Source organism: Coenobita brevimanus, chromosome 84, assembly GCF_032717465.1.
Source record: "Coenobita brevimanus isolate Jiangsu-jjx chromosome 84, ASM3271746v2, whole genome shotgun sequence".
NCBI lineage: Eukaryota > Metazoa > Arthropoda > Malacostraca > Decapoda > Coenobitidae > Coenobita > Coenobita brevimanus.
The window spans coordinates 29,531,272-29,546,219 of record NC_137037.1 but is presented as its reverse complement, the minus strand read 5'-3'; positions in this window follow the sequence as shown (position 1 = coordinate 29,546,219).

Below are 14,948 nucleotides of genomic sequence, written 5' to 3'. Positions count from 1 at the left end.
CCCACCACCAAGTTACTTTGTGTCTTGGTGGTCCTCTTGTCCAACCGCATGTTACATCAGTAACTCCCAAGAACTTGTTCTTGAGGGCTCTGTACTGTTCATTAACGCCTTTGTCTACAGCTCCCTGTTCAGCCACCACTCTCCTCAACTCGCTATAGAAGGCATCTCTTGCTACTTGGTTTTTCAGCTTCCATATTTTCCTCCTAGGTACATAAGTCCTGTTTTTCCTCACTTGTTCTTTAAGCACCATATCACAAATCAATAGTTTGTGCTGCTGCACACACTCCTCACTTCCTATAACTTTAACATCCCTCACTAACCTCCTATCGGCCCTCCTAACCAGAAAATAATCTATCTGACTGTTATTTCGCCCAGACTCATACGTAATTAACCTACTGTCTCTTTTCCTAAAATATATGTTGCACACAGTCATGTCCGTTGCCTCCCCAAACTCGAGTATCCCTTCCCCTTCTGCATTCCTTAGACCATACGCACATCCCCCATGCACTCCTTCATAACCTTGTGCTGCTTCACCTACATGACCATTTAAGTCCCCTCCCAAAATCACTATCTCATCATCCCACATACCACCCACTACACGTATTAAATCATCCCAAAATCTATCTTTCTCTGATTCATCCAATCCTGCCTGTGGAGCATATGCCGATATGCCGATATAATCGCAGCTATCTTTCTTCCCAACAGAATTTTCACTACCAATATCCTATCGCTTACTTTCAAAACATTCATAACATATTCCACCCATTTCTCTGCAACCATCACACCAACACCTCCATATCCGTCTGTCCCCCCCCTGCCAAAACAACATATAGCAACAGTCCTTCCCAACAATCTTTCTGGCTGATCCACCCCTGTACCGGACTTCCTGCAAACACGCCACATCCACCCACCTCCTACTGAATGCCTCAAAGACTTCCCCCGCTCTTCCCCTCAAACTTCCCACATTCCATGAACCCACTCTCATCCCCATGGGTGATTTACTGTCCTCAGGCTTACTTTGAAAATTATTTTGTTTTGTCATCTTCAGTATTAATAATGGGGGACAGACACAGCACAGGTCCGACTCAATGCACAGTCCCAGGTCCAGGCAATGGATCTGGGACCCCTAGCCCACCAGCTTACCAGTGGCTGTGGTAGTGGCCTCGGGGCACCCTGCCAGGACAGCTGCAGGGACACCCTCCAAGCGCGCCTTGGCACTGCAACTATCCCGCCATTATACACCCACTGATAGGGCAGCCTCCTGGGGTGCCACTCCCAGGTTCGGGCCCCTCTCTATTGGGCGGAAGCGGAAGCCTGTGAACCGCAAAGGCCTGTACCCTCTAGCACAGGCCCGAGCCCCATCTCGCCCTGGACCCACGATCTATGCCGGCGGAACCACCGCCACGCCTCCCCCCAGAAGTCCGCCATTAGGTAGCGGGGGCAAAGTTTTCTGGCCGCATGCCCTTGCTGGCGCCAACCCCTGTAACGTAGTGGGATACATTGTGTGTAATGTAAAGTGCATGTGGTGTAGTGCATAGATAGGTAGAGGAAATGTTTAGGAGAGTATGCTGGTCTACTCTCCATGTTACTGTCACACTGAAAAGGTCAGCAAAGGGGGATGGTTAGATAGCTAGTGAAACAGGAGCTCCAGCTCTCCCAATCACCAGCATTCCCATTCCCCTCGGGAGTACTACCCTGTTCGGCCCGTGCTACGGCCTCCTCCTATCCTATATACATATATATATATATATATATATATATATATATATATATATATATGTGTGTGTGTGTGTGTGTGTAACCTACTGCCAGGAATTGGTCAAATTTTTTATTTTATTTTCAGTCCAGTGTCAGAAAAATTTATAAACTGGCCCAACACAAGTTTGACATCAATTGGCCCAATATAAACAGAATATTATGGCCAGGAATCGGTCCAATGTTTGGTTGCTGTTTCAGCCAAGTATTGGAAAAAAAAGTTATATTTTATATCGGCCCAACACAAGTTTTACATCAATTGGCCCGATATAAACAGTATATTATGGCCAGGAATCGGTCCAATGTATGATTGCTGTTTTCCCTTAGTTCCTTTATATGCCAATGCTGGCCCGTCATTCCAATGTTTGCTAGGAGGTAGGGTATGGGTATAGGTAGGGTATGGGTCCAGTAAAGGATATTGCTCTGTATCCATTCATTACCCATATCCGGTCATGCCTTTGGCTGTATTATGATGGATAATTGAGGGATTACTCTATACTCATTTCAAAGCCAAAGGTGGCTGTTGTGTATATGTACACAACAACCTATCTTGCTCTCGTGTTCCTGAACTTGATTCTTCTGAATTCTCTACTCTCTGACTTCGGCTCTCCTGTCATTCTCTGACTAAATATATTTGCACTGTTTACTTATCTCCTAATTCTGCTTACTATCAAAAATTCTTTAACTATCTTACTTCTGCGATGGAACACATTCTGTCCATTTCTCCTGTCTCTGAAATCTCTATTCTAGGAGATTTCAGTGTTCACCACCACCTTTGGCTCTCCTCTCCTTTCACTGATCCAACTGGTGAACAAGCCTACATCTTTTCAATCCTTAATGACCTAGAGCAGCTTGCACAGCACCCTACCCGTATCCCTGACCACCTTGGAGAGAGCTCCAACATACATGATGTCTTCCTTACAACTAATCCTTCTGCTTACACTGTTAATCTTTTCTCTCCATTGGGCTCCTCGGATCATAACCTTTGAAATACCCGCCATGGTGAACCACCACCAAGACGTCGCGATCCCCACCCCAGGAGGAAACCACGAAGGGGTTGGTAAGGAGTGCAGGTAGTCTGGCTAGAGTGACATATGTCCCCTAAGGTCCCGTGCCCGTATTGCCCGCAACAGACCCAGCAGGAAGATTTCAGTCCGGGGGCACTATCTCTCACCCGGACTAGCCCTCGATAAGTTCGGGGTGGGACTATTGCTCTAATCCCGAGCAGCACCCCTGTGATGGCCTCCAGCCGCACAGTAAAGGGAGACGGCCTCTGCCCCTCACCAAAAGAAGTGACGGCCACAGCCACTCATGAGCGGAGACAGCCTAAGCCGCTCACTGAAAGGAGACGGTCTCAGCCGCTCCCAAATAGAGACAGCCTCCAGCCACTCAGGTGCTGCTCCGTCCCCCTCTCCACCTACAGGAACCAGTGATGGCCTCCAGCAGCATCTGGGGAGAGAAAGGTACGTCCCCTTTCGTATAGCTGCCCACGGGAGTACGACACTGGTGACGGCCTCCAGCCGCACAAGCAGGCAGGTGACGGCCTCCGCCTGCACCTTGACCGCACCTCACTTCTAGTGCAGGGCACTGGCGATAGCCCCCAGCCACGCCTGCAGAAGAGGGACGACCTCTAGCTGCCTTCCCCCTGCTCTTCTTCCCCGATAGAGCCTCCAGGAGGATCCCCTCTGCCTGAAGACAGTGTGGCATGACCCCGTGCTGCCCTTGGGAGTGTGTGCTACCCAGCAGGTGTCCGTGGGAGGCAACGACCTGATGGACTCCTGCCCAAGGGGATGCCACAGCCCTACCCTGACAGCAGCCCAGCAGAAGGGAGACCGCAGACGCCAGACTCCCCGAGACGCCCCCGCTCCCCCAGGGCGCGCTCTCTCCAGCTCCAGGCAACCCCCTCCCCAGAGTACGCACAGGAAAGAGTGCCTGCCCAGCCTGTTTGGTTCCAGCTTGGAGGACCAGACTACCCCGGCAGACCCCACGAGCAAAAGGCCTCCTCTCCACACCCAACCACAGCCCCTGACCAATGATATCACCACTGAGGGTCGCCCCATGGCCCTTGAGGGAAAGGACATCTGACGGGAACCCTCCTACACCTGGCCGACACTGAGGCTCACCTGGTCCCCATAGTATAACTGGAGCCCCTTGCCCTACCAAGTGCAATAGTGACTGCGCAGGCAAAAGTGATTACAGTGCCTATAGAACTCCCACATAGTGCAACATTTGTACCCTAACAGACTACCAAACATACTCTTGTGCCCAGATGTAAGACAGTGTTGTGTTAGTGCCTGTATCACTGTGTAATAACTAATAAAAGGTACCAGAGCCAACCCACCCCTGAATCACATCCTTTTTATGCTTCTCCCCAGAATCGTGCTACGTCTGTTCTTCACTCTGTTAAAGATAATTTCATCAGTACTAAATGCTCTCAACTCTCCAACTCGAATTCTTCCTGTTCCTTCTGGCACCTTGCCAAAAACCTTTGTAAGAACTTTAACTCATGCTCCTTCCCTCCTCTTTCCTACTCTGATGGCTCTGTAGCTATTTCTTCTACTTATAAAGCAGATCTAGTGGTAGGTGGTGGCGATCATCATCCACTCACTTGATGTAGTGCTGGCTACTTCTTCCTTAGCCTTTATTATTCTTTTTCTGTGCCTGCCCTCCTCTCTTACTATTTCTGCCATCTTTCCTGTCACTACTTATTGCTTTTCTTTCCATTACAGGTGGCTTTACATTGAGCTACAAGTCAAATGGTTTCCTGTAAGCCAAGAAACCATTTACAGTGCTGGGTGGTAACCATATAACCAAACCATACGTGCTTCCTACGTGTCAAGTGGCTTGGTGGAGAGTTAGTGCCCCTCCCTGTAAAACAAATAACTCAGAGTCAAATGGCCACCCCATACGGGATTATGGCGTCTGGTAATAGATACATAGATAGATAAAGGATCTCTTCACTCAGACTTTCTCCTCCAGTTCCACCTTAGACAATTCCAGTGCTGTTCCTCCATCACTTCCGCCCTCTGACTTCCTCGTGGCTGACACTAAAATGTCTTCAGCTGATGTATTTTCTGCCATCAGTGGCCTCAATATTAACAAGGCATATGGGCCTGATGGAGTCCCTCCTATTGTCCTCAAGAACTGTGCATCTGTGCTTACACCCTGCCTAGGTAAACTCTTTTGCCTTTGTCTTTCAATACCTTTCCTGCTTGCTGGAAGTTTGCTGTCAATCAGCCAGTCCCAAGGAAGAGTTACCATTCCCTACCCTCTAACTATGTACCAGTTGCTTTAACATCCTGTGTCTCAAAAGTTTTCGAGTCAATTCTTAATAGAAAAAATTTAAAGCATCTTTCCTATCTAAACCTTCTTTCTGATCGTCAGTATGGGTTCCATCAGGGACACTCCACTGGCGATCTTCTCATCTACCTTTCAGACTCCTGGTCATCCTCATTTCGGGACTTTGGCAAAAGCTTTGCCATTGCACTTGACATCTCAAAGGCTTTTAGTTGAGTCTGTCATAAATCTTTAATTTCCAAACTGCCCTCTTATGGTTTCTCTCCTCCTGTCTGTGCCTTCATCTGTAGCTTCCTTTCTGGTCGTTTATAGCTACTGTTGTAGACGGCCATCGTTCTTCTCCTAGATCTATCAGCAGTGGTGTTCGTCAGGGCCCTGTCCTATCACCAACTCTCTTTCTGTTATTCATCAGTGAACATCTAAGCTGTACATCTAACCCTATCCACTCATATGCTGATGATTCCACCCTTCACCTTTCCATTCGGTTTCCACAACGTCCATCTCGGCATTTACTTCAACTAACAAGGGATGAGGGTATGGCATACCTAATGTCTGACTTGGCTCGTATCTCTGACTGGGGTAAAAATAATCTTGCTGTTTTTAATGCATCAAAGATTCAGTTTTTACACCTATCAACCCATTAAAAAATCTTCCACAGGAGTACCCACTAATGTCTAATAGTATCCAGCTCAATCCTGCATCATCCTTGAACATACTTGGGGTTTCATTCACTCGGGACTTATTGTGGAAAGATCATATTGCATCTCTTGTAAAATCTGCTGCCAAGAGATTAGGTGTGCTAAACCGACTCCATGCCACCGTTACCCCTGCACAGTTGTTGACTTTATATACGGGTTTTATTTGCCCCTGTTTAGGGTACAATTCTCATGTGTGGGAAGGCTCCCCACATACAGCTCTTCTCAATAGGGTGGAGTCAAAGGATATTCATCTCATCAACTCTCCTCTTACTGGCTCCCTTCAATCTTTGTCTCTTCACCACACTGTTGCCTCTTTATCTTTCCTATTGCTACTTCAATGATCACTACTCTGAACTGTCTGCTTGCATTGCTCTACCTTTACGACAGGTGCGTAGCACCCGTTTAGCAACAAACTCTCATCCCTTTTCTGTCCAACTCTCTAATGCAAGAGTTAACCGTTACTCCCAGTCCTTCATATATGCAACAGGTCAACTCTCGAACTGTCTCATGCTGTCTGTATTTCCTACTTCCTATGATCTCCAATCTTTCAAATGCAGTGTGTCCAGGCATCTCGAAATGAATGGATGTTGACTTTGGCTCTATTGTATTGTTTTGTTTTGTTTTGTTTTTTTCTTGGAAGGAACTGTCTTGTGGGTTCAACCTTTGGTTCCTTCTTCCTCGCATAAAAAAATAAGAGATTAGGTATCCAAACCTAATTTTGGGGGAGAGGGATTTCAAGGAAAACTGTTTACCCTGCAATACCAGGCAAATTTTGAGCCTGGCATGCTCTCATTACAGGTACTGGTATTCCTGACAAAGTAGCTCTTTTTCAAACCTTATTGTCTGGGAAAGTATAATAGTTAGAGAAGTAAGTTAAGAGCCATATTACTCATCAACTCTTCTTGCAAATGAAACCATCCCTATGTCTATAGGATGTCCCGTCGATGAGGAAGGACAAGTAGATGAGTGGTTTTTGGTGTTTCAATGGGGAGTCTCCGAGTGCAAGCTGCTGACAGTGGCTTGGCAGGCCTGGCTAGCACTGGCATCACTGAACGGAATGGTGATTGTAACACTTTCCGGCCTTCCGTCGCAAACACCAAAACTTTTCCACTCTTCATTCCAGTTTTCTTGATGCACCGTCATAAGAATGAGTCATCTCCCCGTCCATGTGGCTTGCCGTTGGTTTTCCAGCCATAACAAAGTGGCACTGTGCCCCATAGATGTGTGGGAAAACTTATGCTATATACTTTTCTTTATTGTTTTCAGACATCAGTTGTAAAACTTACCCTAAAACTTATGTTCAACAGAACTTATACTGTACATCATATCACAATTACAGTTTATTGCCCCTGAAAAAAAATCATTGTTCAGCATAGGCTATTGTATGCAGTACAGTTGAGTGTGAGGTATGGACTTGTATGTAAATTTTGGCTTTTTTCCACCCTTTGCAGGCATCGTAAAAATATTACTTATGCTCTCCACAACTTATTTATACTTCAGCTCACAAATACACTTCATATCACATCTTTGCAAATATATCAAGAGTAAGTATAGGAAAAAAAATCTTGTTCTGCCCAATATATTATTACACTTGAAAACATCATTGCTTAATATATTGCACACAGTACAGTTCAGTATGAGGTATACACTTGTATATAAATTTTGGCTTCTTTCTGCTATTCTCAGGCATATGAAAATATTACTTGTGTTCTACACAACTTATAATATTTGTACTTCAGCTCATAAATATGCTTCATGTCACATCACAAAGATTGCATGTGTAAGTATAGAAAAAAAATCTTGTTCTGCCCATTAATGTACTTGAAAACATAATTGGTCAACATATTGCACACAGTACGGTTCAGTATGAAAAATACACTTGCACATAAATTTGGACTTCTTTCAAATATTGCTTGTTAATTATGTATTTTAAGTTCAATGGTAAATGATTTAGAGTGTTATCATATAAGAAGACCCAGGCATGTTTTGGTTGTCCCCAAGTTGGTAACTGTTAGCTGTTGCCTCATCGAGTTTGTGCTAGAAGTTTCTCGAGTAATGCAAGCCTATAAAAGGTTGGGGAAGGGGCTATTTCAAGTTCAGTCGGTTTTCAGTTCAGTTTGAGTGTAGTGCAGTGTCAGTGCAGTAACGTTTGTATATTTTCGGTACTTGTGAAAACAGTGAAGTGTTGTCAAGCATTAAGTGTAACTGCAGTTATTAAAGTTTGTATAGCTCCAGTGCTTGTGAAAACGGTGAATTTGGAAAGCATTAAGTGTAATTACTTGGAAAATAAAGACAGTGAACTTAAAGAGGCCAGTCTCTGTTTACAGTGCCAGAGCTGATCCTGTGTACTGTACACCTAAAGATTGATCAAAGGCAGAACAACTCACTGGGGAACTTCCTTTCTGTACTGTACTACTGCTGTTGGAGCCTGTGGCAGTATGGAGTGAGGTCGTAACAATAATAAAAACAAAAGAGCTTATATAAATGCATTAATACTTAAAATCACTGTTTATTATCTAGAATAAATCAGAGTTGCAGTTTGGCTTTGTTTCTGCAGGCAGCATGAAGTCCCTTCATTACTTGACTGCACGTTCTGCACACTGATTACTTGTTGGTATCTTGAGTAAGGATGGCTCCTGCTTCCAGTGATTCTGCAATGAGTGTAGTAGTTTTTTGTAAGGTTTCAATATTTCTGACAAGTCCTTAATTTTCACTGTCCATCTGATTAGTAAACCAGTACTCTGCCCATTCGTACGAAATGAATCTGCATATATTCTCCAAAGTCTTCCTTATTGTATTGTCAGTACCGTTATTGAACCACAATGACTAGCTCTGACCAAAAAAATGGAAAATGATTTCGCACATTTTCACTTGTCCTGTTTTCCGACAATTTTTCACTATTCTGTCGCGCATGATTGGCTTTGTTTTATTTTGTTGTTTTTTTCATTCCCTGGGCGTACCCCGACATATGCAGGAGGAAGTAGGTCGAAATCTTCTACCGTTCTCGTGAAACAAACGAAGAAACGCAAAGACAGACACGAACATACGGGCTTATATATATATATATATATATATATATATATATATATATATATATAACATTATTTTTTATTGATTTTTTATTTTTTTGTTTATTTTGTTCAGTTGATATAAGAACGAATATATATTTAAAGCAAGAAGCACGTAAAGAGACTAGTTAAGAGGAAAAAGGAGGTAACTGATGGAAGAAAAATGAATGCAAACTACTCTGAAAATAGGAAGTTATTCTGGAATGAGGTGCGGAAATGTAGAGGTGAAAGCGGAAAGAAATGTGATGGCGTGAGAGATGTACCGTAGGTGGTAGATTATTAACCCATGGGGATGAAGTAAGGACCAGATGGAATATTTTGAAAGCCTGATGAATGAGAATAGAGAGAGTAGGGCGGCTGTAAACATTGTTGGTTTGGGGGGGGGGTGCAGAGAAGGAATGCAGTGCCAGGAGACGTGACACTCGTACAGGTGAAGAGTGCATGTGCAGCAGCTGAAAAATGGGAAAGCAGCTGGGGTTAATGAGTTGTATGCAGAGACGCTTAAGTGTAGTGGAGAGAGTGGAATGAAGTGCTTGTTGGAGATATGTAGGAAGGCATGGATGAATGAAACTGTGCCTGCAGAGTGGAAAAAGGCTGTAATTGTACCCCTGTAGAAAAATAGAGATGAGCTAAGTGAGTGCAAGAATTATCGTGGTATAATTTTATTGAGTGTGGTAGGGAAGGTATGTGGAGGAATCATTAACCCCTACACCGCGGGCTTGTTTTGCTTTGACTTGCGTGTCCCACGGGCATATTCGGGCTCTGACAGACTCTCAAAAAATATTTGCCAAAAATCAGTTATTAGTCCTAGAATATTAAAATTACATATGCATATGGCACATACCGTACCTTCAGCTTTCTCCTGGGATGTTTGTTGAGTCTTCATCGAGTACCGTAGGACTTGTGGAGACCTCTGAAGTTGGGTAACGAAGTCTCCACTTTACACTTCCCGACAACCCGTAATATGATTACCACAGCCTGATATTATCACTAGAAACACTATTCTTTGATTTTCAAGTAGTTTGGAATCCATACTCAAAAAAAAAAAAAAAAAACACTGTGAAAGCAATGAAAATTACGAGCGCGTATGACCTTCCCACTTGCGCTAATTCGCCGCTGGTATTCTGTCATTTATTATTCATAAAAACACTCACACTATATTCCTATTACTATGTAACACTTATATATATCTTCAGTCTTTATCCATAAGTTTCTTTCAGTAATATTAGTTTATTGTCACTGTAGGCATTCAATATCTCTTTCAGTAAAACACGTAGAGAGCCACGGTTTCACTATCACTGTCATAACCTCAAGTATTTGTACTCATATTCGTATATTATTAATTATTTACATTTCTGTTTACATTTTCTATTGTATTTTCAATATTTACTCTTCTATTTTACTTACACTATGTAATGCACTGTCACTTGCAGTAACTTATACAACAATATTACACTGTTCCATCATATTTTCATCCATTGCTTTCACTTGCTATTTACAAATTATTTACACATTATTTACATTTTCCACTTTCACCTTTAGAACTGCTTCAGGCTGTGGTAATCAAAGAAGCAGGTAATGCAGAGGGGAATCTGGCACTCAGCGCACTGCCAAGAGGTGCGTTTGTGCTAAGGTGTGCGTTGGGTGGTATGTGCACACACCTGGCACCTGTGGATTGCAGCCTTCCTCTTGGTTGTGGCAGGCATTTGCACCAGTCTGTGCCGATCCATGTACACCCTTTGCTGAAGTCTGTCGGGAAGTCTTACTGCATGCCGCCTTGGACCTGCTGCTGTCACCCTACCATATCTATCAAGCAGCTGCTGAACACAAGTTCTGGCGAACAACCTCAGGGAGAAGGACTTGGGTGACTTTACCTTCATCTTGTACAGGATGAAGGCGTTCAACATCGTCATGTCTATGAGATGCAGAAAAACTTTCCTGTACCACCTAGTATTCTTCCTGAGGCAGTCGATTTCTCCTATCATCATGTCGGACTTGTCCACCAGCCGCATGTTGATATTATAGTCTATGACAGCATCAGGTTTCCTCACAGGTTCGCCTGTCCTACGGTCGACCTTCCCACTGTTTTTCATTTCCCCCTTGTGTACGGTGGTGAGCATGTGCACGACCCTCTTGTCATTCCACTGTATTGCCAGCATCTTCTCAGACTTGCATAGGTGCACGTCTCCTCACTGAGAGTTTCCTGCCTCTGGGAATTTGGGGAAGTGGGCATGATTACTCTTCACAGTGCCACAGGAGCTGATGCCATGCTCTGAAAGATATTTAGGAAGTTTTGGTGCTGTATAATAATTGTCTGTATACAGCACATGATTCCCACCAAAATACTTTTCAAGCAGCAGTTACACTACACAGCCTGAGAAGCCAAGGGGATGTGTTTTATCCAGATCGACAGCGCTGACTGAATAGATGACGAAGTCAAGGATGTACCCCGACTTACAGTCGCACAGTACAAAGAACTTGATGCCAAAGTGATGGCATTTGCTTGGAATGTACTGTACAAACCTAAGATGTCCTCTGAACAAAACCAAGGATTCATCTATGACAACCTTCTGAAAGGGATGGAAGAATGACATAAACTTATCCTTCATTCTGCTCAGAATCTCCCAGATCTTCCAGAGTGGGTCGGTTTGGGAAGGTACATCGTTGTTGGTGAAGTGCAGGTGTCCCATGATGTTCCGGAAGCGATCTCTGGCCATGTACTTATTGAAGGTGGGTGAGGGTAGTAAGGGGTCCATGGACCAGTATTCTTCCAACTCATGCTTCTTTGAGTGTGGCATGAGAAATATGAGGGCGAAGAACACATACAGCTCCTGCACTCCCAGCATGGTCCACTGTTGCATCTTCGCTGCACTTGCACCACTTGCAGGACGTTGTAATTTGTACCTGTTAGTCTCATCTCATATGTGCTGCATGACTTCGTCATCGAGGAAGGCCAAAAGGAAGTCCACACACTCAGCATCCTCGTCAAGAGTGAAGGCAGGCTGTATCCCTGAGGAACTCTTGTCAAAATTTAGATGTTCTGGGATGAAATCGGAACCTTCCGTCCACGCGAAGGCATCCAGGATTCCCTGTCATGGCGGTGTAGGGTGGGTGAGGGTGGATGGTGGCTGTGAGGCAGACTGGGCCGTTTCAAGGTCACTTGCACTGACCCTAGGTTGCCGAGTAGCACCAGCAGCCCTTACTCTACTTGTTACTCTACTTTTACGTGTCAGGGATTTACCTCTTCCCCTACGGCCTTCACTGTTGGTGCTGGTGGCGACTCTGATGACGAACACTCAGGAGAAAATTCCGCTGATGATGATGAAGAAATTAGTGAAGTAGAGCTGGGGGAGTTGGGAGGTGATTCACCTCGGGACTCATGGCGGGCTGGGTCATGCGGGTCCATTGTTCCGGGGCTAACCCACTGCCTTTTCATTCCCTTCCCAAATTCCTTCCCTTGCTGCACTAAGGGCTCCTTTCCTTTGGAGGTAGGGATAACTTGGGACACTGAAGCACACGTACTAGGAGTTTCATTCACAATTTCCTCCCCCGGCTCATCACACGAATCTCCAGTAAGATCAAAGTCACTATCCATCATTATCAGTGATAATTCAGCAAGTTCACGTTCCACTGCAGAGTCACTTAGTCCTTTACTGCTTCCCCCACGAGTTTTTCTAGGGGTTGAGGTCACAGGGCCCTTAGCAATGGGCGCAGAAGCAGCGGAAATGGCGGGGCACGAGTGCGACATGGTTTGACCTCAGAGGACGACAAGGAACTGAATGACACGGCATATATGGGCAGGCAAGGGTTGACAATGACAACAGGGTGACAGCTGCTAACTTACATGCTAAGAAATGACTGGTAGGAAATCTTGACAATACATAAAAAAATAGGTGGTTCCAGGTGAATGTAAATATCACTTAGGCATCTCCCTTCCTTTCTTATATATATTTTTATTACGAGAATAGATTATACAGCATATTTCAAAGAGGAAATAACCGTGGTAAATTAGCAAACGAGTGCACGTGAGGTGTTGTCAGGTGATAATTAGCCAATTCCAGGTGTATAGCACTATCACTTACCTTATTTCTTTTTGGTATATATTATTTTGTGTAAGAATAGGGCATAGGGCTTATTTCAATGGATGAAATCAGTGGAAAATTCTGGGGAAGATTTGCTCGGCGCACCATGGCCGGGCAGGCGAGAGGAGAGGGTAATGGAGGGGAGGTAGGGAGGGGAGTCAGGAATGGAGAAAAATAGCTAAAATGTCAACAAAGGATGGGAGTGCAGATGAGATTTGGGGTGCTGACTAGTGTTGGACATTGGCAGTACTGATAGATGATACAAGCCACCACTTGTAAGCCCGGGAGAATTCAAAATAACACAGAATCACAAAAGTGACGCCCCGCGGTATGATCCATTGTGCCCGAGTGTCACGAAAGTGACGCCCCGCGGTTAAGGGGTTAAAGAGAAAGTAAGAGAGAGATCAGAAGTCCTAGTGAGTTATGAACACGGTGGCTTTAAGAGTGGCAGATGATGTATGGATCAAATATTTGTAGTGAGACAGATAGCAGAGAAGGCTTGTGAGAAGGATCATAAGGTGTTTATGGCATTCATAGATCTGGAAAAACCATACGTCAAAGTGGACACAGAAGGACTGTGGAAAGTTTTGTGCACGTATGGTGTAGAGAGTAAGCTGCTAGGTGTCGTTAAGAGTTTTTATCATGGTAATGAAGCATGTGTAAGGGTTAATGGTTATCTAAGTGAATAGTTAACAATTGGTGTGCGCGTGTGGCAAGGTTGTGTGATGTCCCAATATACAGTATGGATGGGGTGTTGAGAGAAGTACAAACACGAGTAATGGAGAGAGGGATGGCATTGGCAATGAATGGTGATGGATGGAATCTTTCAAATTTGTTGTATGCTGATAATGCAATACTGCTTGCAAGTACCTGACAAGAAATTGGTAGGCTAGTGCAGAGTTTTGCTGATGTCTGTGAGTGTCATGCCTTGAGAGTAAATGTAGAAAAGAGTAAAGTGATGGTTATTGAGAGAGAAGGTGACTCCCAGTGCAATGTTACAGTGAATAGAGACTGGAATTGGTGAGAGGATTCAAATACCTGGGTACAGTGATAGAAAAGAAAGGAAAATGTGCAAAAGAAGTTGAAAGTAGAGTGACACAAGGAAGAAAAGTAGCTGGTGCAATGAAGATCTTAATAAGAAACAGAGGCTTGAGTGTTGCAGCTGCACGAGGCTTAACGAGTAGACTGTAGCACCAGTCAAGCAGGGCAGTATTCCCAAGGTGGATGGAAAGCTGATGACAGGCAGAGCTGGAGCCCCCGTTTCATCAGCACTCAGACTAGTTCCTGACCACCCCCCTTTGCTGAACTTTTTCAGTCTTTTAGTAACACAGAGAGTGGGGTCAGCATGCCCTCCAATACAAGTTTCTCTAACTGTCAACTCCAATCTACATGCACAGTACACACTACACTTCCTTTTCAAAAAAAAAAAAAAAAATGACAGAAAAACCAGGCCTTGGAGTCCCCGGGGAGGGACCATAAATGCCCCCATCCGCCCCTCTCCCAGTGAATACTCAGTGAAATGGCTGGAACTACTGTCTGACTTGCTTCTTCATTTGTGCAACATTCACGGCCTTTCCTCTAACTTTCTGTCTAACACCACCTCTCCTCCTTTAAACCTCACCTTCTCTTCCAGACAGAATCAGTTGTCTGAGGCAATTGACAGCAAACCCTTTTCTGTTTCCTCCTACTTTCTCTATACTAATTTCATAGCCAAAGGTGGCTGTTGTGTATATATACACAACGACTTATCTTGCTCTCGTGTTCCTCAACTTGATTCTTCTGAATTCTATACTCTCTGTCTTAAGCTTTCCTGTCATTCTCTGATTAAATATATCTGCGCTGTTTACATATCTCCTGATTCTACTGACTGTGAAAAATTCTTTGACTCTCTTACTTCTGCAATGGAACACATTCTATCCATTTCTCCTTTCTCTGAAATCTCCATTCTAGATTTCAGTATCCACCACCACCTTTGGCTCTCCTCTGCTAGTCACTGATCCACCTGGTGAACAAGCCTACATCTTTTCTATCCTTAACCCCTTAAGTCC